The following is a 24,609-nucleotide window of genomic DNA, read 5'->3' on the forward strand; positions in this document are numbered from 1 at the left end:
AATATTTGTAATACAGCGTGATAAGCATAAAAATAGTAGGTATCTATATTTTAATGTCTCAAGATGAAGAGATAAGGATAGCCTGTAAACACACTATTTTCTAAAATGTTTTGGCCAAGTGCTCTAAATAACGCCGATACTCGCTCGGATGATGCTATACTCCCGAGTGTCGACTTTGGGCCGTAAGACCGAGGAAATCAACAAAACCGTTCCACTCATCTTCCAAGTGGTGGTAGCGATAACGCGATTTTATTCCCACGAAAAAATCTTTAATTTTATGTTTAAAATGTAAAAATACCGGTCTAGTGGTGTTTCTATCAGCCATAGACAGACATGGAGATTAGTATAAGGTAATTTGGTTCATACCAGACGAAATATTTATCACGCAATTCAGATGAAAAATGAAAAAAATATATATTGGTATGTTTTATTTTTTCTGTCCTTTAATATTAGTGCCGGTGCAAGCGTTTTTTGTCCTTAAAATACTAGGGCGAATGCACACGTACACAATGGGCCAGTGCAACGCCACCTGTCGTCAACTCGCGGAACAGAGGGCGCGCGCTCGGCTCGCGAAAAAATACACGCGCTTGCGCCCGCGCCGCTCTATTGATACGACATTGACGGATTCGGAAGATCACGGGTAGGGTTGGGAGTTGAAGTAATTTTACTAATATTTTTAATATGGATTAAGATTTTGTGAGGTTATGTTATGTATTGCATGCAACAGTATATTTAATTTGGTTTTTATTCGCTGTAATTGATTAATAAATAAATTATTAAATTATGTTTTTGAAAAAATATTAAGAAGAAGATTAAGAAGTCTTTCTTAGTTTCTTGTAGGCCCTAAATCTATTTTCTTTAATGATATAATTATTAAACTATTATACGTAAAGTTAATTTACCAGGTATTTTGTCGAACACCTACATGGGGTTGTAGCTCAGTGGTAGAGCGTTCGCTTTGCATGTGAAAGGCCCCGGGTTCGATCCCCGGCATCTCCAAACTATTTTTTGATGGAGAGTTGTAGAACTTACTTCATTATTTTAATTTAACAAGTAGGTAACTTGCACTATAGTGTCGTTTTAAACTTAGTTACTATATAGGGGATGTAGCTCAGTGGTAGAGCGTTCGCTTTGCATGTGAAAGGCCCCGGGTTCGATCCCCGGCATCTCCAAAGAATTTTTTGATGGAGAGTTGTAGAACTTACTTTATTATTTTAATTTAAGAAGTAGGTAACTTGCAGTACAGTGTCGTTTTGGACTTAGTTACCGTACCGGGGATGTAGCTCAGTGGTAGAGCGTTCGCTTTGCATGTGAAAGGCCCCGGGTTCGATCCCCGGCATCTCCAAATTTTTAATAAATTTTAGTATTATTAAGACCGAAATAATTTTATTAATCTTTAAAATTCGATCAGTGTGACAGCCCTATTGTAATATACATGGCAGAGACGCCGCCCTGACATGTTTACGGGCCAATTATTTGTATGGATTCCGTCGCAATAATGATTTCTTGCGTCTGTCCGTCTGTCCGCGCGGGCAGCGTCCCTTCATACAACCATATTGAATTTCGATTTTTATACATTGTGTTAAAAATTCCATGTCTAAAGTGCATTTGAGTGGTATGATGGAGGAAGTGTTCATTTACGTAGTAGAGAAGTGTCATGTTCTGTAATTGAACATAATATAATACTGGGTCTAGTACTTTTTCTCTTTATTTTGAAAGTTATTTTTAAAATTGTATATATATATATATATATATATATATATAACTAGAATTTACTTGCGGCTTAGCCCGCGTGAAATCATTTTCTGGGTTATTTTTTTACGGCTTACTTGATATGTATCGTTTATAATGATCTAATTACACAAAATCATTATAAATTGTAGCGTATGTGTTATTTTGTTATATAACCAATATTACTGTAAAGTTTCATCCAAATCCGTTCAGTAGTTTTTTCTTGAGAGAGGAACAAACATACATAGATGCATTCATCCATCCTCATAAACTTTCGCATTTATATTTTGGTAGGATAACAACAATATATTTAAAAATGTTTATAAAATGAATCATCCTCCGAAAAGTCAGTATCAAGGTCCAGACCACCGATGCTTAGGGATTCAAAGTGAGAAAGCTCCTCACAATGCGTGGCGTGTCCAGAAATACTGCCTTCTGCAATATACTATTACCTCAAGGATAGTATAATAATAGTATATAATATTAATAGCACTATACTCGTATTATATATTGCCCCACTGCTGGGCACGGGCCTCCTATACTACTAAGAGGAATTAGGTCTTAGTCCATCACGCTGGCCTAGTTCGGATTAGTAGACTTCACACACCCTTAAAATTCCTACAGTGAACTGCTCAGGTATGCAGGTTTCCTCACGATGTCTTCCTTCACCGCGATAATTCATAAAAAATACACACATATTTTTTTTAAAACTTATAGGTGTGTGCTTTTGGGATTTGAACCTGCGGATATAAATTTAGGCAGTACGTTCCATACCCAACGAAGCTATTGAGTTAGTATTATTTTATTATTTTACAAGCAAATTGTCTTAAAATTTTGTATATACATATATGTCACTTCGTAGCACGTTTTAGATTGTCTCTTATTTAATAATGCTTGTAGTCACTGGATCTTCCTAGTTCCTTATGGGAGAGTATCGATATACTTTTTAAACAGACTTCTAAAAGAAAATAGAAAGACGTCTTTAAATCGTATGTTTATATTTTTTATGTATTTACACCGATTACTTCGAGATTTATGGTGAGATTTCGGTAATTCCTTTTTTATATATTAAAGTGAGTTCACGAAATGGTCCCATGAATTCCATTACAATATATTTTTGTTTTGGATTCATAATATTTTTTAGGAAATTAGCAGACTTCAATCATATAAGTAATATATTACATGAACTGTGTACATAATATTATTTTATTTTTATTTATTAGATTTTCCAGCAGACTTAACACAACGATTACACATAATTTTCATTTACCAACACCAACATATACACATTAATAAAGAATATTTAAGTAGTTTAAATTTTCAACAAGACCAAAAATTTAATTTTTGAAGAAATTATTTGTAAATTTTTGTATACGCCTGTCCGTTACTCGTGCGCCGTAAATGTATGAAACTAATGCTCAAGGTCATTTGCTCGGCAGATGGTCTTAATATAAAGGGTTAATTACTTAGGATCCTAATGAGAAGTACTAAATACTGAGGTATAACATTTCAAAGATTACTGTTGAACTATGACAAATTTACAATGATAGAATGTTTAACTCGCGCTCCTGTAAAGATGGATTTTTGCACTAGTTCTAGTATTCGTAGGTCCCGTCAATTTATCCTGAAAAAGTGCAGAATCGGTCTTTTGTTCTTTTAAATGTTTTTCACGCAGGTTTAGCCGCGAGCAAAACAGTTTAGATTTTCGTATCACAACCATATATATTCTAAAGACACGAACGTCTATATAAACTATTTGTTCAAATACTGAACTAAAATGGCAACCAAACCTCACTGTTATAATCTATTTATTCACTTGAATAACAAATAATTTTACATAACATACATACATAACATCACGCATTTTATCCCCGAAGGGGTATGCAGAGGCGCAACTAGGGCACCCACTTTTCGCCAAGTATGTTCTGTCCCATGATGTGGGCGAGCCTATCGCCATATCGGACACAAATTCCAGACTCAGGGCTGATACTGAGCAGAAAAACCCAAATATCACTTTGTCCAACCCGGGATTCGAACCCAGGACCTCAGAGCGCTATTGTACCGGACGTGCAATACAACTACGCCACCGAGGCAGTCAAATAAATAAATATTAATTAATAAATAATTATTAATAAATAAATAATTTTATTTATTTTACTAATATTTTTTATTCAAATCCAGGTTTACACTTAGACTCGAGTTCTTAAATCATGCGCGCCACTCCGTACACAATCACAAACTGTCACTATTGACCATACGAAAGTCAGTTTGAATGGATTGCAGTTTAATTCAGTTGTACACAGTGAAAGTTCGGAACGCCAAATCTAGTACGTTGTACATATACATCGATGATCACAACAGTTTGTCTTTTGTTTATATAGTAGTTTCAATACCTTATGTTTATACAAGTGTAGTTAATTGTAAATGTGTGTAAACTCATTTTCGCATTGTGTAGTAGTGGGGATGTAGCTCAGTGGTAGAGCGTTCGCTTTGCATGTGAAAGGCCCCGGGTTCGATCCCCGGCATCTCCAGTTTACTTTTTAACTGGAAGTTATTAGTAACAAACTTACTTTCAAAATATGACATTATATAATTCTAGTATTGTTAGTTTGTTTCACAACCTTGTGGGGGATGTAGCTCAGTGGTAGAGCGTTCGCTTTGCATGTGAAAGGCCCCGGGTTCGATCCCCGGCATCTCCATAATATATTTTATATAGGCCCTTTAAAATTTCCGACATTTTTTGTTTTTTATTTACACTTTTTTTCATGGGGTAAATCCTCTTGGATCCCCACCTACTAGTGGTAAGCAGGGTATGCCGGACTTTTACCGGCTAAAAATCCCATGTTATTCCCATTTACACCTACATGCGTTTTAATCTATTTGCATTCAACGCTTATTTAGGTTTTCAATCCCCACCAATCCACTTTTACCTGGTTATCATTATTTAGTTCAATGATAGATATTGCTATTTAGGATTGTGGGACCATAGTACTATTTTTTCAAACCTACGGTCATATCCAAGACATCTTTTTACATTATTTAAAGCCAATAGAAAAAAAATCTCCTTATATGTAAGCAGGTTGATACAATAGGGGCATTAGATCAAACCACGTATATTATACATCCTAATTCCTAATTGTATGAAATTATATCGCGTGAATAATACAAATATACTTTTTTCAAACAAATTAAATAATTAAATAATCAAGTGATATGCAAACACCATGTATAAATATTATCATTGACCTACCTAACAATCGGCAACGTCGCAAAAAACGTCTTGTATATTGTTTTCTATTAGAGTTTACGATTGTAGAAAGGCGTCTTAGCCACGGCTTCTGCCAAATAGTAACAAAGAAACCATTTATTTTCGTGAAATCCGTACACAACTACAACAGAACAAGGTAGGTACCACAAAATTTATAAAATGTGTATGAAAGCGAGTTTCTTTAGTTTCTCTAACAGACTCTAGTAGTGAAACGCAGGCCGATAGTCAACATAAGTTGATTTTAAAGTTCCAGCGATGTGATTTAACTGTCTATTAAATTTTGACAATTATTTTCGGTATCGGTATTGGTAGGTATTTACGATCGTTATATTGAGAGTTCCATGTCTTTAGTTTTCAGTGGAACTCCACTGTATATTTCAAAACAAAATGACAAACATGGAATACGGGACATACTGACTTAACATCTCATGTCTCAGGATGGCGAGCGCAGTGGAATACCAAACAATACTATGTAATTCAAGGTGTTGGATGGTGTTTCTACTGTTTATGGGCGGTTGATTCACTCACCATCAGGTGAACGGCAAGGTAATCATATAAAGCAATAAAAAAAGTATTTCACGAAGAGGTAGGCAGATGTACAACCAGAGTAATCTTTCGTCATGTGTTCCATCTAAAATGACTGGCGCGAACCTATCCACATACAAGACTTTGGGCTGACATTGAGGAGAAGTACCATAATATTTTTTTATGTTCACGCGAATGTTAGACAACATAAAACTATTTATCGGAGTTTAACCGGGTTTTGTATATTATAATTATGTCTCGACGTTTCGAAGACTGCAGCCTTCATAGTTACGGTGCGCACTGAGGTGTTGGTCAACCGAAAAGTCAATATTACAATATCTACCTACATTTTACAATTATACAATATTATGCCAACAAATTCGGGAGAAAATTATAGAATAAAAACCGCCATAAAATCCGAAAAATTGTTTTATTTATATAAGAAATACTATTCTAAACTGTTGTAGAACCTGTTGTTCTAATATAATTAAATAATTAAAACCATAAATGTCTTATGTGAAGTGTAAAACAAGTGCTCAATGATAAAAAACATTCTCCGAATTTATCCGTATTTTTCATTTCACGTATAGTATTTAATTATTTTTACTACATAAGCTTTCCACTTACCACCAGGTGAAGTTAGGTCACATTGCTCGTATAAAAAAATATACTAAGAGATGCTGAAAATTTGAAGCCGTTAACTTTTCAAAGCCGTAGCGACGTACATTGGAGGTGTTTGTACACCCGTCACGTACTAGTATCGATCGGGAGCGAGCGCCGGCCGGGGGGGGTTAGTAAGGGAGGTCACGATAAATATTCTAACTTGTTTTATATGTTTATTAACATTAAAATATAATAATGATTGGTTGGTTCTGTTTTGCTGGTTTTAAGATGACACCTTGATACGAAGCAGCGTAGGCGATTTTTTTGGAAAGAGAAGCCGACACAGATTATAAGAACTAATACTGATTAGATTTTAGCCCCCTATGCTACAATAATAATAATATAATATCAACCGTGTATTATATATTGTCCCATTGTTAGGCACGGGCTTTTACTACTGAGAGTGATTATGCCTTAGTCCACCACGCTAGCCCAGTGCGGAATGGTAGACTTCACACATTTAATAAAAATATAATTTATTTTAATAGTTTGTCGTCGGGAATCGGGTTAGATGGAACCTTTCGCCACTGATACGAAGAGTTTTTATTTGTGATAATCTTCAGTCGGGTCATTGTTTTAAAGCACTTAGAAGCATAATTAATGTTTAGAAAACAAAAATCGTGGATTGACATGGTAGTGGAAGTGAGGATGACATAAAGTGAATAAGACGGTGGTATTATCGTGGTAGAGTCTACTAGAGTTGACGTGTCATAAATGTTTCATATAGCGATTAGCTCGCCTCCTATCTGATCATGGGATAGATAGAATACACAGTACGGAAAGTGGGTGCATCGGTTGTGCCTCTGCCTAGCCCTGAATAAAAGGCATGAGGTTGTGTTTTAAAGTTGATCTATTAATAATAATAATATCAGCCCTGTATTATATACTTGCCCACTGCTGAGCACGGGCCTCCTCTACTACTGAGAGGGATTAGGCCTTAGTCCACCACGCTGGCCTAGTGCGGATTGGTAGACTTCACACACCTTCGAAATTCCTATAGAGAACTTCTCAGATGTGCAGGTTTCCTCACGATGTTTTCCTTCACCGTTAAAGCGAACGATAAATTCACAAAGAATACACACATTATTTTTTTTAGAAAAGTCAGAGGTGTGTGCCCTTGGGATTTGAACCTGCAGACATTCGTCTTGGCAGTCCGTTCCACACCCAACTAGGCTATCGCCGAATTACAATAGGAAAATCTCTACCGCTTGACTCTACCTTATAACTTGAAAGGTTTTGTAAAGTTTACTCATTACTCAATGTTATTTGTGGCTTTGGCGAAGCGTGAAATTTTCTAAAGGAAACACAACATATAGGTACTAATATGCATAAATAAGGTATGCAAATCGTTCTAACGATTGTTCGATTTTATGAAAGGTAAGCTGATAGGAGTAGGGATATATATTTTATAAACGTGCAAGGCAAAGGTGACTCCACTGCACCTGATGGTAAGTGGAGTGGGGTTCAATAAAATGTCGACTGACGAGAGATGATTACCCCTCGACAGTCGACACAATTATGCCGGCCTGTTGGAACTGCATACGAGTATACACAGATTGATCCCGGAACGCGACACACGTGGGCGACTGTGGCGAGTTTTAACACCTTGTGTACCAGTGGCGTAGGGTGAAATTTTTCTAAAGGTAACCCGAGGCAAACAAGCGATTTCCTTAGTTAATATATCGCGACCAATTTAACAGAAAACAAAAACTAAGACAAACGTTAATAAACCTAAAAGGGAAGCCGATAGGAATCGAGTTGTACGTACGCTTCGCCACTGTTGTGTTCGGTGGTCGCTATCCGGGTCGATATAAAATATATCCTAACACTAGCAACTGGACCTTTCGCTACTGCTTCCTGGATAAATAAACACGATGTAAACGAGAGACCTGTTTTCAATGCGGCAAATCCCTTTGGATTTCCCTACTAATGGAAAGTAGGTATATGAGAAGCCTAAATCTATATTCCTTCTCTTCAGAATGTCATCCCTGTTATTAGAGCGTAGTGATCGCATTTGTATTGGATTGGTCTATTTGAAATAAGATATAGGTACCTGTATACAAAGTGTATGCATCACAAGTGCATGCATATCAGAACGTCATTAAGGTTCAATTTAGACCACTTTATTTTTGTCTCTACTCTCTACTGTCACGTGTTATTGCTATTTGAAGTATCGTATTCTATATAGTTTTACTTTTGAGGACTGAAACTATAGCAAAAGATCTCATGGTTAAAGAAAATAAATTACTAGTGTAATTGATTTGCACGTACGTTTTACTTCTAAGGCCTACATTCGAACTCTATGTCTTTCTATGAAGTAGGTATTTCAATCACCTCGTAAAACTTTAACTAGTACTTTATTTCAGGTTTCTTAAGGTCTATTTTCAAATATTCTAAAGTCCATTTCGATTCCATCTACCTTCTGGTGAACCTACGAACCCTCTCACAGTACTTCGAACCTCTATCGATTTGTCAAGTACGCGTGCAGAATCCCAAATGTCCCAAGTTATTGTTGCGGGTGATCTTAACACACTTCCTTTAAGAGGAGAGGAGGGAAGTGTTTGAGGACGGTAAGTGTAAGTTTGTTTTCTTTCGAAGGCTAGCCAAGGACAGCTGATGAGTGGTTATTGTATGGGAATTATTTAAGTGTACTCGTACGGGAAATGGAGTTGGGAAAGATCTTATTTTGTTCTGTAGTCAAGCGTTTGATGTTTTGCATTAAATAGATATTCGAATTTTGGTAAGGAATATTTATTGGAGTGTTTTTGTAGTATTTATTAACACGTACAGCACATTTATACTTAATTAAATATTAGCTTCAATTATGTATAAATACCTGGTTTGTATCAAAACTAAAAAGCTTAGATACTTTTCGATTTCAGAAAATAAATCGTGTTTTCTTTAACTTAACTAACGAAAAAAATCTTCAAGCTTTTTTCTAATAGATTGAGGTGTTTATAAAAATATAAACACAAAAAGAAACTTATTGGATATCTATATTTAACTTTGTATCAGTATATTCCGTAGCTGATAAAGATACAGCGGCTACGTCGTAGCGACGTAGCGCTACGTAAACCTCATAAAGCAGGCATATTCTATAACCCGCAAAACTAATTTATTACTATCACTGACCCAGAATCTACGCTACTACGTCACCACGCCTACCCGCCAATGTAGCGCGGCGCACGCCTCTTGACGTGTCAAGCGGCCAATCGGAGCGCGCTGCTCGAAATTTAAATCGCCGCTGTCGACGTATACCCGTTTCTGTCTCGCTTGAGAATACACGTTCCATGTCACATTTGAATTTTGTAAATGGAATGTAGATTTTAAAAATAGAATTTAAATTGAAAAGTGAACTGTTTGTTATTTAGAGGTTATTTTGTATGTGTTTTATTTTTTTACGTTAAGGCGATACCTCAAGGTCCATTTTCATACATTTAGTTTCGGCTTTAATCTGGGTAACTAAACAAGTATTGGCAAGTAAAGAATTTAAATTCACGTCTAGTTAGTGATTAGTTCTCGCAGTTGAAAGAAAAACGTAAAAATAATTAATAATCATGGATATTTCGGCCTTTAAAATTTAATATGACGAAATTTTAAAGGCAGAAATATCCATGATTATTAATTATTTTTACATTTTTCTTTCAACTGCGAGAACTAATCACTAACTAGACGTGAATTTAAATTCTTTACTTGCCAATACTTGTTTAGTTACCCAGATTAAAGCCGAAACAAAATGTATGAAAATGGACCTTGAGGTATCGCCTTAATGTAGCAGCACCTGCACCTTATGATTTATTTTAAAGGATATAAAAAATATTACTTAAGTAGGTACACTTTTAAAATAAATGTATTTTTAAGAATGAACGTGCATTCAATTTTACTTCAAAAAATTAAATTTTATTGACTCTAAGAATTATTTTGTATTTTTGAGTGATACCTCGCAACCAAATAAAAGTGAAGCAATATAAGGAAAAAGTTAAAGAAAATACATTTTTAATGCAAATGAAAACTCTTGCTTAGGTCTCTTAGAACGTAGTTTACTTTTTCTATAAATTTAAAACACTAATTTGTCTGTCTGTGTATAAGAGTTATGTTTTCATCTGCAAGAACAAAAAAATTAAGTAAATTTTACTTTTAGCAGACATGTAGTTTAAGGGTAATGTCTTATAGAAGCATCTTAAGGCAGTAAATCAGACTTATAACCTTTTGAGAGCGTCATTGCAATAATTCCACCAAATTTCATAGACCCCTAAATACTAAGCTAGTTAAAATATTGAGGTATCAAGTTATACTGGTTAATATCCCCATTTTAGCATATGAATTTTTGCACGAAAGCCGGCCCATCGATGCATAGGCATGGACGAAAGGGGTTGAAAAATGATACTTATAGTGTTTGTTTATATTTATGTGCCAAAATTGCTTAAATGTATACATGAGAGCTTTTACACATTTTTGTTTAATGTATTAAATAATAATCTTAAATAAACAGTTTTTATTAATTCATTTTCTCTGTTATTTAAATCAGAACATGATTTTGAGAATTAAGAAAGTCTGAGGATCAGTGTTAAGAAAGTATAAATTCAAATATTTTTTGTACTAAATGTTCCCCATTAACTTTACTGACTTATTCTACTTTTGTAGAAAGGGTTTAACAAAATGTCAATTACGTCGATAAACATAATACTACAAACACTATTAAATGCATATAGTTTTTAGAATGACATTGTAGGAAATTATCGTTAATGGAGTTGCTCTTGATAGAGCAGTGATGGATCTGTGATTGCCTGGGAGTGTGATCCTAACATATTGTAAGCCAATTTTACATATCTAATGGCGTACCTACAGTCAAACAACAGATTAGGCAAAGGCGATTCAACAATACAGCCCGTGCGATGTTTGGCGACATCCTAAAAAAAGAAAAGAATTAAGTTATTTTATCATTTAGTAGGTCAGCTAGACTGAACTATTAAACTAGAAACACAAGTATAATGTCACGTCTTGTCTCTCACCGGCATTTTTACGAAATCTCATTTCTTAGTTACATAAGTACAAAGTGTCAAACACCTCTAAACAAAGTATTCAAATGGACCGTTACACATTAGTCACACTGCCATTTCATTGTGCAATTATCTCTAACCACCAACAAGATCTCTACTCACGTACAACGGATACATCTCTAGAGATCAAGTTATACTGGTCGGTTACCGAGACAGTTAGATACGTCGAACATTTTAAGGTTAGGTCACAGGTTAGAATGTATATCGTGAGAATATCTGTCATTTTTCTTTTACTGTTAGCGAATAGGTTTTTTTAATGACTTGCCTTGTGATTAACAGGGTACCGACAAAAAATATTATAATTATGTCTGTGCACTTACCTTTCCTTGTTCGTAAATGTGTATTATACCTACAATTATACGGTGGTGACTAATTACGAAGTTATTTAGGGTGTAACTTTGAGAAATTTTGCAATACTAAAAGAAAAAAAAACTCAGTGTCAATCCTACAACTGGAATATTTGGAAACTTCGGTGTAATCCAAATTTAAAATAAACTCTACATTTTTAAAATAACTTAAATTAATTTCGCATGTTTTATTTATGTTTAAATTTCGAACAGCATGGGAATTGACCTACTAGATAAAGATTAAAAATATTTTAAATGATTTGAAACTGGCCGTTTGCTGATATTAGAACTTGAGCATAAAGCTGTCATCTATTATGATTGGAAAGCTACCCTGTTCGGTGTAAAAATTTCACACATCTAATACAAATTTTAGCGGGCATAATTAGGGCACACCCCCGCACAGGCGGTACGTGCCACGGTGCCGCGTCACGTAAACCTAACCCAATTACACGGTACGTGACGTTCAGATATTCGACAGCAAGCGCGCCCGGCCGCGGCGCACCGTCTTACTCGCTTGTTTCGTATGCCTGGCGTATGGCCGGGCCGGTTCAACGCACACATCCACGCGGTATAGTTTTGATACCAGATCCTCTCAATGACCGCTGGACCGACAGACTCGGCACACGTGTTTTTAGCTCGCCATTTCGCCCCGAAATGCATGTAAATAGTGACACATGCAGTTTCGGAACGTGTCGCGCGGGAAAAGTTTGACGTTTACGGGCGCGCACCGCCATTTTTTTATTTATTTTTTTCTAACCGGCCAGTGACTTTGACTAAAAAATGATTCGATTGAAGTGACACAAAAAATAATCGACTTTTTTGTGTGTTCAATTAATTGAGTGTTTGGAAAAAGTTGTGAATGAATCTTGTGATATCGTGTTACGGATTTATATTGCAGGTGAACTATGGATGTAAACAGATAGTTAAACTTACTCAAACATGAAATAGGCCTATTAAAACACACGTGAAAGTTGTTGTATAAACATCGACTCTTTATGATCAGTCATTAGTATAATAATTGTAAAGTAGGTACTTAAACTTAATTATAACTATGAGGAAGTTTATGGAGGAATTTTACTTTCATGTGCAGGGCATTATTCATATAGTAAACCAACATATCCTCATTATAGGTATATATAAAAATATGTACTTATTAGTTTACACTTATTGAAAATGAATTAATCTCTGATAAATACATAATAAATAATGCCTAGAATATCTGCTTCTTCGAGGAAAACTATCATATCATATTTAGAGAATGGTATTTAAACAGAAAGGGCATTAAAGAAACACATCTAACTCAAAACTCTTAAAAATGACTACCACTAAAACACCGTATGACCTCAAAGTTTAATGTGAAAAAATGTCGAACGAGCGCGGAGTTGCGCATCTCGGCCAACACAAACACAAAGTTATTACTTAACAAACATCAAACCTGTAGTCCCTTGAGGTTAACACAACATTAACGCAATAAATACTTTAGCGGTGTGCAAACAACATAACTAATAGGTGCCGATTTGACAGACGAAAACAATCGTGCGCACGCGTTCTGTGTAAATATATCAAATGTACGGGCGCGTAGTCGGAATGTCAATATCGCACGGCACAGCCCTATTAAAAATGGTTTTGTTTGATATAGTTTTAAGTGCCAGTACTAATAAGCCGATTATGAAAGTTCAATACTTAAGTTTTATTAATAAAAAAAAAGTTTTTATGAAAACGTTAATGCCAGTTTTTGAATTTCGAATAATATTTTGTAAACTTTACTGCACGCAAAATGTTCTATAACAGTCATTCGAATTTCAAAATAATAGACTTTGAAGTTTTAACGGTCTCTAAGTAGCGTTATAAAGTTTTATATTTTTATGAAACTAAAGTTTTTGAAATGGTTTTCGACGTTATTATAATAACATCGTTAGTTGTTTAGATAATATATTTTAAAAACATTTTAAGTTTGTGTTTAATGTTAAAGTATACAGGTATAAAGCTGTTTGCAATATAAGGCAGCCCACCTGCGGTTACATACATACATAGTAGGCATTAACACGATCTTTAACATATGTATTATGCCTTTGCGTATATTATATAAAAAATAAATTATAACATAAAATGTCATGTCATGAAAGTGTGTAGAATACGGAGATGGTAGATTGTTTTTTGCTCACTTATTATGGGGAGTACTGATATGGTATATCCTTATGTAGGAACGTAAGCAGGATTTTATGAATAATATACATGTAATTTAATAGCCGTAACATTTAAATTTTTAGAGAGATTTAGAATTTATCGTAAGGTAAAAAAAACTTATAAAATTAGTTAATTAAAAAAAAACGTTACTCTAAAGTTATCATACTTTTATTGTTAACATAAATTAGGAATATGTTTGGCAGAAAACGCAACTATGTTCATAGATATAAAACTAAAAGTTAATGAATAAATTATTTTGCAATAAAGAATAACAATCATGTATTCATCACATAATATTTTTTTTTTAGTAAAATGCATATCTAAAACTGTTGTTCTGCTGAATTTGGGGGTCTAACCTATTTCATTAATCCGACTACAAACCTGTACTAGGACCTTCATCCGAGTAAACATAAATAATAACCGTGTCTAAATTTTAGACGTATTAAAACATTTCTATTCGATTTATAAAATTCTTTGCAAATATAATTATGAATTGATTAAGCTTGAAAATTCCCTGCAATTATTAAGTAGGCCGCGGCAAATTACTGGCTGTTTTCAATCGGTGTATAAATTATTTTTAATTTTAGAATTATTTGCAATTATCCGTTTGGATTAGGTTGGTAGCGTAGAGGTTGGTAATTGTTTTAATTAGTTCTTTCATTGATTGCCTATGGTTTTAATTATTTATTAGACTCTTTATTTCTCTAATTTGTTGAAGGCGTTACCATAATCATATACATATGTTTTTTATCGCATTGTTTAGTATTATAAAATATTGATAATAAATATTAATGTAAATATTTTTTATACATTTTAATTTTATATCAATCATTAAAAGATTACATTGTAGATATGTGTTTTCATTATTCTTTTATTACAAAATTAGTAGCGTATTGACACCTATTATTATAAATATTTCATACAATATTAAATAAGTTTGTTTATTTGAATATATAAAATAAGTACTTAGGTAATCTAAAAGGTCAGGCATTAGAGTATAATAGGCAAAATTCTATTTAAGGGTAATTATTATAATAAAATAGTATTTACGATAATTATTATTAAATAATATACTATAATAATAATTATTAATTTAATTAAACTTTAAATACATTTTCCAAGCCCTAACCGCTCAAATATCGTAGCAACTAATTATTGTAAAATATGATACATCAATTTAAGAATATTTCTTCGTTTTAGAACTTTTTTAAACTTTAGTATAATTTGTAAGAACATTTTTCTCGAAGCAACTCATATTTGTAACCGTCGGGTACGCGCGGTCTCAGACAAGAGTACTCAGAAATTCTCTTGGCTTTACAACCAACGATCCTTAATATAAAAGGAAGTAAAATAAATAAATAAAATAAACTATTTATAAATCGAGAACAGCTGAACCGATTTGGCTGAAAATTGGTGGGGAGGTAGCTTAGAACCAGGAGACGGACATAGGACTTTTCACTATTATATAAAGCTGAAGAGTTTGTTTGTTTGAACGCGCCAATCTCAGGAACTACTGGTTCGAACTGTATAGTTATTTTAGTGTTGGATAGCTCACTTATCGAGAAAGGCTATTTAACATCACGCTATGACCAAAAGGAGTGGAGCAGTAGTGAAAAGTGTTGCAAAAACGGGGAAAATTTATAACTTTAGATTATAACGGAATACTTTATCCCGAAAAACTATATCACGCGGTCGGGGCCGCGGGCAAAAGCTAATAATAAATATTATAAGTATTACAAATATAAAATAACTTCCCTATTTCTATTTGATTAATTTCGTTGCGTGTTAGGACTGATTAGTGTTCCAGAGACTCGGCGAGCTTCACCGCTCGGTGTCAAAATGCGTGCCACTGCTGATCCTGTGAGGATGGCATAATTTCCCAAAATATAAATTAAATCCTAATCATATTATAAATGCGAAAGTTTGTGTAGATAGATGTATAGATAGTATGTATGTTTGGTCCTCTTTCACAAATAACTATTGAACGGATTTGGATGAAACTTTATAGTAATATTGGTTATACATCAGAATAACACATAGGCTACAATTTATAATGATTTATAATTTGGTCATAATATGACGATACATATCAAGTAAGTCGGAAGAAAATATCCTGGAAAACTTCTTCACGCGGTCGCGGGCAAAAGCTAGTAATTAATGTTTAGTGATAATCTGTATATTAGCAAAACTTACATCGCGCATCTATACTTCAACAACTATACACAGTACTTGTACATATCAGTGACTATAATTATTGTTTAAAACTAGTGTAACTATGTGTAACGGTTATTAAAAATATGTACAATGTGGCAGTACTAATAAATAAATACTTAAGCCCAATTGTTTCTCGGCCCTATACATCCGAGTTAAAATATTTCGTTCCTCATCCTTCAAAGTATGCGTACGCAGTCACGGATTTCACAGAAATGGTATCGCTTGACGAATTTTTTAATAACTTGCGTCATATAGTCGCAGTTTCGTGTAATAACTTTAGAAAAACTAGTTCCGGGTCGACTACAGTTGAACTTAATCTAAATAATATAAAATGAGTTTTTATCGCGGCGCGGCAAATGTGATTTCAGAATGATAATGTAATCAAAAGATGAACGTTTTTAGAATTGAATTTGTATAGAGGACAATGGCGAAATATGACATTTTCCTAAAAGAAACCCCATATAATATACATGTAATAATTTTATTGATTTTATTTTATTTATGAATACCATGTACGAATAAGGTTTAAGGTTTAAGAAGAGCTATATTTCTCATTAAGAATTGTATATATAATTCACTTACTGAGAAACAATGTTTGAAACTAAGATTAGCTAATTAAATAGAAAATCTAATATTAGGTAAGGCGGTTTGCAAACCGTTCTAATGATAATAAGATTATACATAAAGAGAAACTGTCAGGAATCGGATTAATATTTATCTTTCGCCACTGATTTAGGGACATTTCGACATTGCAATACTAAATGAAACGATATAGTTATTTTCTTCAAAATAACACTTTATAATAAATCAATTGAACTGTATATGAAAAATGAAATAGTGGAAATTTCGAACGAAATAATGATCAATGAAAAGAAATAATAATTTTACATGTTCTAATGCCATTACTAATCTAGTACGCTACAAATTAATCAAAATATCAGAAAAGCTGTTATTGTGGTGATAATGTTCGTTATTCATGGACAACTTTTCGTACGATGTTACCAGATACAGAGACTATGTAGTTTAATGAACGCAATCTTAAAATGACCCTGTATGTTACGGAATGTACCACTGATTTAAAATATTGACATAAATACATCAAACTTAGCCTACTAAAAGTCTTAAACTATACGAGTATACTAACAGGATTGCTTTTTCACTTTACCAGAAGCACTTTAGTAATATGTAATATGATCTGGTTTTTTCATTCAGAAATATTTTTTTCTTTGTTTTAATAAGAATGTTTTCTAGAATATTTGAATTTAAGGAATGCAGAGGAAGTAGGGGACACTTGTCACAGTCCTATTATGTATAAACCATTGCGGTAAATTACACCCGATAATGCTAGACTTAAAATATTTTAGAAAAAGACGCATAAGTTTTAAATTCATTGACTCTTAATTTATAAAACATGCCATAGGTACATGTTATGATTGATTCCTTCCTAGCCAGGTTTCGGCCCCGGCGGCCAATTTCAACGAAGATCATCCAGATACGCAGGGAACATTATAGTGCACAAGTGTATGCGCAATACACAGGTGCTCTCTCTGTTCCATCATTCTCGTAGTCCGGTGAGATGGCAATCCGACATGACCGGAGAGATATTTCTCTTGATTCATATAGTGCACACAAAGATACAAGTATTGTATTATAGGCATCCGAAACCACGAGTCACCATCGAAGCCCCAACACACAGAAACCGAAACAAATATTTTAAAACACGAATGTTTGTCTCAAAGCGGAAATTAAGCCCATGGGCCTCTTAAATCAAAGCCAAGTCATCACTGAGCCACGCAGGCATTTTTTAAAGTTTAGAGTATAAAACAAAAAGAGCGGTTTAAGTTCTCCCCAGTTTCCTCTACAAACGTTCACTATTTTGTTTGTTCTGCAAACAATCTTCAGTAATGTAAATAATTAACGTACATATTAATTGCATTTACTTTGCCGTGAGAAATGCATTGGAATTTGATAAATGATGAAATTTTCCAACAAATGTTGTTTAAATATAAAAGCCTAATGGCATTCGTAGAATTAATTTATTGGACATAGTTGGCATGCTTTCTTTGTTAGCTATGTTTAGAGTTTACTTTGAAATGAAAACAATAACGCGTTTGAAGTAGTAGGATATAATTGAAATAGTTTTATAAACTTGTCAACAAAATTAATTAAAAAAACAAATGCCAAGCGTTATTACAGAATTTGGTGAAAGCTTACAATGCCAGAGGTTGAATATGCAAATTTACTTACTGGGTTAAACAACACAATTTGTTAAAATTATAAGTTTGTTTTAATAGCCTTATTTCCAGATTTTATAAAAGACGTATAAATAATAAAATTAAAGTGAAATGTGAAGAACCATTAGAAAATTCAAATAAAAAAATGGAACGCAACTGAATAATCTTAAACAAGTGACAACAAAATTTCAAAAATGGAATAATAACCAACCAGTGACAATAAAAATGAAACAAAATCAGTGAGAATTTGAAATTCAAAAATGAAACTCAAGGAGCAGTGAGATGGAGCACCCGGGCGGGTTCGCGTCGTCGCCGTGGGCGGCCGTGCTCGGGCACGGGGTGCATGGCGTGCACGGCATGATGCAGCACGAGTATACGCACGCGCATGCGCACGCGTCCATGCCGATGGATCTACACGTGCCTCAGCCGTTCCCTTACTACCGGTGAGTGGTTTTTATAAGTTTATATTATTGTAGGATTGTGTTAACTGCACAGGATAAGCTAGATATCCATTAAATAGGTCTAGCAGGGCATTGTTTGTCTATTTTGTTTTCATATGACTTCTCTCGTCTGTTATACCTAAACGAATATTGTTTAATATTATGCGTGTTAAAATTCCAATTACTTATCATGTGAAATGCAGAATAAATTTTGATTCATAATCAATATATTATTTACTCCGAAAGAAATGTTTTATATGTGTAAATCCGAAAAAAAAAAATTCACAGTTTACTCATTATGTAGGCGAACATAGTAACACTTATGATAAGTCAAGGTTTGAGAATATTTAATTACTACGCAAATTAAGTTGCTTATATAATGAAAAGTACTAAATACAATGGCTAGATTCTGCAATCGATCTGGCTACTCGTGTATTGACTTATCATTATTGTTAATCTTTCCTATTAAGTAGAAAATAGTGTAGGCAATGTTAATTATGTCCTAAGCTAGTACGTTGCGTTCGACATGGATGCTTTAAACGATCACTTGACACTGGATTAGTTATCTTAATCGCAACTAAATAAAGACTAAATTATGTTCTATTATCCATCTGACTTAACTTATTAGTTCCATTTTCAAAAACCTTGCGTACTGGCACGATCACTCCAACGCACCAACAAAAGATTTTCCCATTGGTTTCAAGGTAATTAAACCTTAATTAACAATTATAACACTAACCAATCGGCATAGTCGATTAGCATAGGCGATAGGGTCGTGTATCGCGTGCACGCGTGTTAAAAACTTGCGCGGGTCGTATATGGTCAGTTATTAGAGCGGGATGCCGTCGGCGAGGCGCGGACGTTTTTGTCCGCGAGCGTGTTACATGACATAAGGCACGAATGTTCGTTTGTCTTGATGTCGAGATAATGGGTTGCATGTGCTGTTATGGATGGAAATCTAGGGGTAGTGGAAGGGAGGATAGTTTATGGTTTAGGTTTTGAAGAAGAACAATATGTAGTTATTTTATATATGGCCTGGATCAGGGTTGAAGTCCAAGGCAAAAAAAGAAATATTTTAACAGCTTTTTGATAAAAAAAGATATGAGTTGCAAAGGTTTTAAATTATATAGAATACTTAAGTAATTGATGCCTTTTTATTCAATGAATAATCAACATAAAATTAAATCAAATTTGGAACCAAATCTTTATATTCCAGTTGCACGATACACCGTATGCAGCCAATCTAAGTACCTATTAATATTGTATAATGATTTCCTAAGTTGAAAGTGAGACATTGAAATAAAACTATTTTACGGATTTTATAGCTGTTTTTTTATCTCCTTTGGTCTAATCTATAGGTTTAGAAAAAAAAAACACGAGAACCAGGACAATGTGACTATAAAAAAATAATACAAAAACATCTTACGAAATTCGGATCACTTACCTATCTTACCTGGCTACTAAACAGCGAATATTACTAATTTAAAACCGCATAAATCCCATCAAGTAACCTAAAACAAATCTACAAGGACATCACAATTCGACCAAATCAAAGGTTTGGTCAAATCCGAGAACGTTAAATCATAATCGATGCTGTCGCCGCGCCATCGACTCTATAATCTGCGCACAATCACGGCACAAAATGGCGCGCATCGTGTCATTTGCGATGGACACCGCATGTGTTCGCGTAATAATATGTTGCGTTTCCGTCTGGGAATGGTTATTAACTCGGTCGGTTTTGGCCTGGATTTGGTTATGTTGATGGTATATTGAAGTTTGTTGGGGAGTCTTCAAGGCCGTGCGAACTTTTGGGCGTTTGCTTAATTTAACGTAAGTGTGGTTTAAGAGGGACTCCAAAACCCTTGGCCCATCACTGGTACGAAGGTAGCTATGCCACTGGTAAGCAATAATGGTATACGTTCCTCTGTCATCGGTAGTAACGCGCATATGAAATTGCAAAGCTGCATGAGCTCTCGTTATCATAGAGTGTGGTTTAAGAAGGGCACCTAAAACCTTTGGCCCATCTCTGGTACGGTAAGCTTTGCCACTGGTAAGCAATGATGGTACAGTGACTCTCTGTATTTAATAGTATCGCGCATACGAAATTGCGAAGCGGCAAGAGCTCTTGTAGATTCGATGTCTCATAATATTTTTTAAGGATACGGTGAAGTAACCTCATTGGAACTGATAGTACCTAAGCAGGGTCTGGATAGTGTTGATACAGTTCCGTAACTTATTTGGTATTTATGGGGTGTCATAAGGTCAGTCGATGCAAGAATTGACACATGTATCTAAATTAGGCAGATAAATGAAATGTTTGATCGCATCTTCGTACTATTTTTGTCCCATCGAAATGTAAAGACGCGTCGGACTTTTCGACGCGTGTTGCAGACTTGATTTTGTTTTGCTTCGGCTTATATCATCCCGTTAGTAATAAGGGTTTTTATGTCAGCATTTCTCAAAATTAATCTCAAATTCTTTAAAACTAAAAGCTGTACAATTACAAAACATTTTGGATGACTTTCCGTTATTTTGTAAATGCTAAAAATCCAATTACAGTCGCGCATTTGTTTGTAATTTAAAATTATACGTAAAGGTGTATTTAATTTAAAAAACACGCATTCACGTAAACAATACTGCATCGCTTTAACTAAATAACAATAAATTGCGCGCAGCAAAACCTCATTGTCGACTCCATTTTGTAATTAGGTTGGCAATCAATACGTTGAAATTAGCGCGGGAAAAAAACGCGCGCTCCTCTATCCACAGATAAAACCTCGTTTGGAAATAAAGTCGGTCCATATGTTACTCCCAAGATGTTTCTTTTGCTATAAATAAAAGTCTTTAGCTGACTAATTGTGCTTACTTTACGATCGACTCGCTGTAGTTGAATTAAACCTGGTACTATGCTTTTTTGAATCCGATCGATTTATGACGGCTGAAGGCCTTTTGATCGCCATTTATGGATTAAATGCTGCGGTTACAGGAAATGGTGAAAAAACGAAATTATTGGTTAACATTTATCGGTTTTGATGGGGTTATTGGCTTCGGTTTTGGTCTGCAGTGTGCTTTTTACGTGATTCTCATTGACTTCTGCAACGAACGACGAGTTTTGGGGTAAGACACTGATGCATTTGTTCTCCAAAGGAATGGGCATAGTAATTAACTCTAAAAAACACAAAAAATACGACATATATATCTTATTTTCCATAAAGCCATCATTAATCCAAACGTCTACCAAACAATGCCTAATTAATTAGTCCACCACGTCATATTTCTATTGTAAGTACAAAACACTAATTACTCGATATGTCCTGTCTTATTGAGAAGTGGTTGGTGAGGAATTCGGTTGAGACGTCCCGACGTCATTAATATTGATGGAGGGAGACAAAACGCACTCCCAGGGACCAATCGACACCAGATAATGAAGCGGTCCTGAATGTTGCCAAAATACAGATGTCACGGCGCAAAACATTTATAATTTGAAAATGGAATTTATAGATTTCGTATTTATAGTCAAAATAGACTTTATGTTCACATAAAAAAATAATAATAGATGAATTAGTCTTATATGAAAGGAAATAGAGATTAGGGAGTGCTAGGACCATGGGTACCGTAAAGGGGGTGCAAGGAGGAGCACGTGCACCCCCTGTACGGAACAAACCACAATAAAAATAACTGAATGACAATGATAACTATCGACTACAGAGTTTTTATTATGGTTTAGCATACGAAAACACCTGCGCGATTTCCATTTGAAAAGAAAAGTACATTTAATGATATTGTGTAGTAACTACTTATAGTATGTAGATGTAGATGTACCTCTCTAAAAGTAGAACTGGCGGCGGCCATAGTTCCTCCTATGGACCCTCTGTAATCTCTTTACCATATGAAATAAGATCAAGCCTTTATGACAGGTTGGTATTCTGACTGCCTCGGTGGCGTAGTTGTACTGCATGCGCGGTACGGCAGCGCTCTGAGGTCCTGGGTTCGAATCCCGGGTCGGGCAAAGTGATATTTGGGTTTTTCTGCTCAGTATCAGCCCGGAGTCTGGAATTTGTGCCCGATATGGCGATAGGCTCGCCCCCTATCACATCATGGGACGAAACACACTTGGCGAAAAGTGGGTGCCATGGTTGCGCCTCTGCATACCCCCTTCGGGGATAAAATGCGTGATGTTGTGTGTGTGTGTGTGTGTGTGTGGTATTCTGTTAACTAGTGGTACTACCGCGCTGTGTGATTAATACTAAATAAATCGCTATTATTAAACGGTTCTATGTTATATTTTTTGCTCAATTTGAATTTTATATCACATGATTTTATGCCTTTTCAGTAAAAATGTTTAATTATCCTAAAAGCTAAGTAAGGGAGGACCCATGAATTATTTATTGTCTTAACATTTTTATTAACATGATATTTCCTACATAAATAAAAATTGACATACCTTGGAATAGTGAGCCAGTACGTCTGCAGCATGGCTTTGACACTTGCTTTATCTAATACCAAGATATTCATTCCCCTCATATAGTATTAATAGGAGGTATATTTTCGGAGGTACATGTACGAATTTCTGTCCATCAAAAATCTCTTATACGATATAGTAACTGACGAATTGAGTTACGCACCGGCGCCTTACACGACGTTAGCAACAATGTTGCGTTTTGATGGCTTTCATACAAACGCATTTATAGAGGAAATTAGGTTTTATAGCTTATAAGGATGATTTACTTGAAATATAATTTGTTATAATACACGTGTGTACTGTTTTGTTCATATTATTGGATGAGAAAGTTAATTTTAATTATTTAAATTTATGTATACACATTTTCTCGTCGATGTATTTATATTATACTTATGATATGCGAGGCTATATTGGTCTTTAGTTCGATCTTAATATCAGATTTAACTCTAGGCAGAGCAACCAAAAATCGTGCTTCAAAAATAATTTGATAGTTAGTTGTATTAGATCATGAAAAAGAGTCCACAACTAAAAAAAATGAATAATGTAAAAAGTAAGTAGATACTGTAACTTTGACGTTTCGGGTGACCAATAAGACTGCAAAGTCTACGAAACATGGGGAGAAAATTATAACATAAAAAACCGCAATAAAATAGTTCTATTCCAACAAGAAAAAGAGGCATCTTACAATAAATAAATATTCATTAAAAATACAGCCAATAAATATACAAATAAAATATCCTCTTCGTTCTAAAGGGCCATTATCAGACATTAAAAATACCAGTGCAAGTATACACCAAGTAGGAAGCGTTAAAAATACAATCATAAAATCTCCGGCGGGCTTTAATTGCCCCATAGAAATTAATTTCGCCAGGCTGGCTGTCCGCCGGCGGATTGCCACTGAATCGTGGGAACGATTACATCCAGATATTGATAATAAGGTACCATTCATAGGATAACGGCGACCACATGCGACTGTCCACTCGATTTATTGAATGTAAGCAAATATCGATTCGGTGGTAGCTTGGTAATCGATTTGACGCTATGGTTTATAAGTAAAAATTGAATTTAAAAATGGAACCTTGCCAGTACTCTTGTTGTTTTTCTTTATGCTTGTTTATATTTTTTACAATGTAAAATCTTTTTTGTGAAGTTAATATATGTTGTTAAAAATCATGTTTGTATTGTGTTATATAATTCTTATATAACTATTGATCTACAGTTTGTCAAGTTGAATAACTTAATTACGAAAACTTTGGGGCCCTATAGTAAATAATTTTGCATAGACAAATAGAACAAGTACGATAACATAATAACCACGTTAATTATTAATAATAACATACAATTAAGAACAGCCTAAGGAAATCCAAACAAGGAAACGTACCTAGTCAAACCGCAATGTCAACTAAACTATATTTTGCATAACTGCGCAAAACCGCACAATCATTTTGCGGGCCATGTACTGATTGTTAATGTTTTCC

The 24,609-nt window shown here is 34.5% G+C and overlaps 5 non-coding genes across 5 annotated transcripts; all 5 read left to right on the forward strand.

Annotated features, from left to right (window-relative positions):
- Nucleotides 1-927: 927 nt before the first annotated feature.
- Trnaa-ugc lies at nucleotides 928-999 on the forward strand. Its single transcript has one exon. It is a non-coding gene; the product is annotated as a tRNA-Ala (tRNA).
- A 101-nt stretch (nucleotides 1,000-1,100) lies between these two features.
- Nucleotides 1,101-1,172, forward strand: Trnaa-ugc. The gene has a single exon. It is a non-coding gene; the product is annotated as a tRNA-Ala (tRNA).
- A 101-nt stretch (nucleotides 1,173-1,273) lies between these two features.
- On the forward strand, nucleotides 1,274-1,345 carry Trnaa-ugc. The gene has a single exon. It is a non-coding gene; the product is annotated as a tRNA-Ala (tRNA).
- Nucleotides 1,346-4,190: 2,845 nt separating this feature from the next.
- Nucleotides 4,191-4,262, forward strand: Trnaa-ugc. Its single transcript has one exon. It is a non-coding gene; the product is annotated as a tRNA-Ala (tRNA).
- A 96-nt stretch (nucleotides 4,263-4,358) lies between these two features.
- Trnaa-ugc lies at nucleotides 4,359-4,430 on the forward strand. The gene has a single exon. It is a non-coding gene; the product is annotated as a tRNA-Ala (tRNA).
- The last annotated feature ends 20,179 nt before the right edge of the window (nucleotides 4,431-24,609 follow it).

This window comes from Manduca sexta, chromosome 6 (assembly GCF_014839805.1).
Source record: "Manduca sexta isolate Smith_Timp_Sample1 chromosome 6, JHU_Msex_v1.0, whole genome shotgun sequence".
In the NCBI taxonomy this organism is placed as follows: domain Eukaryota; kingdom Metazoa; phylum Arthropoda; class Insecta; order Lepidoptera; family Sphingidae; genus Manduca; species Manduca sexta.